This window comes from Larus michahellis, chromosome 22 (genome assembly GCF_964199755.1).
Source record: "Larus michahellis chromosome 22, bLarMic1.1, whole genome shotgun sequence".
Taxonomy (NCBI): Eukaryota; Metazoa; Chordata; class Aves; order Charadriiformes; family Laridae; genus Larus; species Larus michahellis.
In genome coordinates this window covers 5480943-5484335 of record NC_133917.1, presented here as the reverse complement: position 1 = coordinate 5484335, position 3393 = coordinate 5480943, and the positions used below count along the sequence as shown (strand labels likewise).

The following is a 3393-nucleotide window of genomic DNA, read 5'->3' as shown; positions in this document are numbered from 1 at the left end:
GTTATGGCCTTGTTCATTTGAAGGGAAGCAGCTGAACAAGAGCAAGGGTGGCTCTGGTGGTGTCACCCCTGGCAGCAGTACGGCCTGCTTGACACCTTTTGGGCTGAGGAAGAAATGGTTTTTGTGCTCGGCAGTAGAAATCTCTCCAGAAATGGTGGGAATCAAAGTGTTTCCTACAGGTTGGAAGCTCTCAGCTGGGAGGGCGTATTGGTGCTGAGTGCTCCTGAGGTGGTGTGGCAAATCTCTTTGGTAAAAACAAGTTGTTTGTTGGAAAAAGGTGAGCTATTTCCTCTCCATCCCATCTGCTGGCACCCAAGAAGTCACCCTGAACCCAGTCTTCCTGGCACCCCTCAGTCTGGATGTTGACCCCAAGATCAGGAGCTGCAAGTGCTGGAGACGGAGCAATTCAAGATCTTCACCAAAACCATTGCCTCCGTTCTTTTCAAGGTAGGAGTTGCAATTTTTTAACTGTCACACTTGTGGGGGGATATGGCATTTGGGGGTAGGTGGGTTGGTCTCTTTTATGGAATATTATGTAGGAAAATTGGCGCTGATAAAAAAAAAAAATTGGAAAAAGGGAGAGAGGAGTTGACCTTGTGCTTGGTTCTGATGGCTGAGGTTACTCAGCCCAGGCTACCAAAGCACTGGGAGACGCAATGGGATACTTCAGGCTCTGGGCATCCTTTGGCCACGCTGAGGGCTCGGTGGTTATTTTTAAGCCAAGGTGTGCAGCAAACTGCTGCTCTGGATGGTTTTTAAAGCACTGACTGTGCCACGCACCACTAGAGGGCTCAGAAAATATTTTAAATGCATAAAAGATAGATCTAAATTACTCTCTACCGCAAAGCATTAGCAGTCTATCTCCCTGCAAGGTACAGAGCCAGCATCCCTGTGGCTCCAAAGGGGTTTTGGTGACAACGTGGCTCTGGTTTTGCTTGTACAGCACCTCCCACAGGCAACTGATGGCCCCGTCTGAGGTTCTCAATGACAATAAATAACTATTTAAAACTCTTGTATATTATCGACTGCTTCTGGTGTGGGAAGAATGGAAAGGAGCGTGGTTTGGGAAAGACTTGGTGATTCTGCCCCTCTGCTCTGTGAGACCCCCCTGCAGTGCTGCCTCCAGCGCTGGGGCACCAACAGCAGAAGGACACGGAGCTGTTGGAGTGGGGCCGGAGGAGGCCCCGGAGCTGCTGGGAGGGCTGGAGCCCCTCTGCTGTGGGGACAGGCTGAGAGAGCTGGGGGGGTTCAGCCTGGAGAAGAGAAGGCTCCGGGGAGACCTTCCAGCCCCTTCCAGTCCCTCAAGGGGCTCCAGGAAAGCTGGGGAGGGACTCTGGAGCAGGGAGGGGAGCCATGGGACGAGGGGGAAGGGTTTTACACTGAAAGAGGGAGATTGAGATGAGATGTGGGGAAGAAATTCTTGGCTGTGAGGGTGGTGAGCCCCTGGCCCAGGTTGCCCAGAGAAGCTGTGGCTGCCCCATCCCTGGAGGGGTTCAAGGCCAGGTTGGATGGGGCTTGGAGCAACCTGGGCTGGTGGGAGGTGTCCCTGCCCAGGGCAGGGGGGGTGGAACTAGGCTGCATCTCCTCACCAGCTCTGCACAGAGCCAAAATGGCTTAGAGGAGTCAGAATGCTCACCTTCAGAGTTGGGCATCCCATGATGCCTACATTAAGTGACTCTTCCTAGTCTGAGAATAACCAAAGTTCTGGTGCTTTTTTGTGCTGCTGTACCTGTTCTCCGCCTCTTTTGTTGTCCTGTGGATGCTGTTATTGATGCTGCAGAGCTAATGATAGCAATTGAGGTTCCAATAACTCAAAAGAGTGATTTACTCAATTGATCACAAAGTCTGACCTTGATTGGATTAATTATCAGCTCTAAGCCAATTGAGAGGCCACCCCAGGTGACAGCTGAGTGTGACTGGGTGTGGTGAACCTCCCCGATGTGATGACACTCTGGCCAGAGCAGGCAGCTCTGGGACCCACTTCTTCTGTACGCCTGTAATCAGAGTGTTTACTGGATTCTGAACATCTGCCAGAATTATTTCCAGCTGTTTCAACTTCCTGTGGGAAGGGATGTTATTAAAATTGTTCTCAATCACAAACAGTGTCTTTTGATGCTTGCCGCAGTCCTCGTAGCATGTTCTCTACCCCTGCTCTGACCAAGTGAGCTATTGATTCCCCGCTGACCTAGGAAGGGCTGATCCACTGAGCATAAACAGCTTTTCTCGCATTTCCTTAAACTTTGTGGAAGTGGAAGGGACTAGTGGGGTGTTTAATGCCTTTGGCTGCTAAAAGAAACCTTGTGAAGAGGGAGGGGACGGGCTCAGCTGAATGGGGTGAATCCAGCCTCTCCTTCCCCACGGCTTCAGTGGGTCTGGTGCAGCGAGATGAACCCCACCATGGGTGATCAGACCCCATGGGTCACGGTTGGACCAGGTGGGGTTCAGCTGCTTGTCCTGGGCTCCTCCTAGAAGTGGCTCCCAAACCCCTGAACTCTCAGATCGTTCCTGTGAGCACTGATCGTTGGTGCCAACTACCGAAGTTTCAGCAACTCCCTTTGCTTATTCCCACTTAGATCTTGATCATGGAGCTGCCTGAATATTATTCCTTTTTTTTATATGACGGATGCCATGTACATTGACCATTTTTCTGCTGGGGAGCAGCAGCACATAGGGGGGAAAAGAAAAGTCATGTTTTCTCATGACACCTGGTGCATTTAACCTGAAGTTCAACCCAGTTTCCTCTTCATCCTCATTTTTCTTTCTTTCTTTTTTTTTTTTTCTTTTCTGCAGGCCGTATCTCTCCTCCTTCTGAAACCCTTTGGAGATTTCATCTCTGCCTTGCTCCAGCGCCACACGCCCCAGCTCGAGGGCATCAGCTGCAGGTTTGCTGTGTGTGGAGCAACCAGGACTTGCTCAGCCTTTAAGGGCTCTCTGGGATCAGAGCGTAGGGTATTTTGCATTAGGTTAGCCAATAAAGTACAAAACGTCCTAAGCTTCTACCTCGGCTGCTCACTGTAGTTGTTAATAATAACAGCAACAGAAAAATTACTTCACTGTTTTCACACACTATATTAAATCGATACTTTCACATTCTTGTAGGGGAAATAAGAGATTGACAGATATCTTAATTATGATTAGTATTTTCTGAATAGATAATTTAATATTATAGGTGTCTACAAGTAAGTTATTGACTTGTTTACTTTCTTGTTCACCCAGAATAATCAGGCATTTATTAAAATAGCCATCAGTCATCTGTTAATGGGACTGCAAGGCAAAGTAACGCTTTGTTTTGTATCAGAAAAATACAAAAGACCAAAATCAAGCCTTACCACAGCCCACCCCTCTCCCTGCTCCAAGTGTCTCAGACAGGCGAGACCATGATGGGGAGCGACC

The 3393-nt window shown here is 49.1% G+C and overlaps 1 long non-coding RNA gene across 1 annotated transcript; it reads left to right on the top strand.

Moving 5' to 3' along the window:
• LOC141733931 (uncharacterized) lies at positions 1–2997 on the top strand. The gene is made up of 3 exons (XR_012584413.1): positions 1–154; positions 278–447; positions 2791–2997. It is a non-coding gene; the product is annotated as an uncharacterized LOC141733931 (long non-coding RNA).
• The last annotated feature ends 396 nt before the right edge of the window (positions 2998–3393 follow it).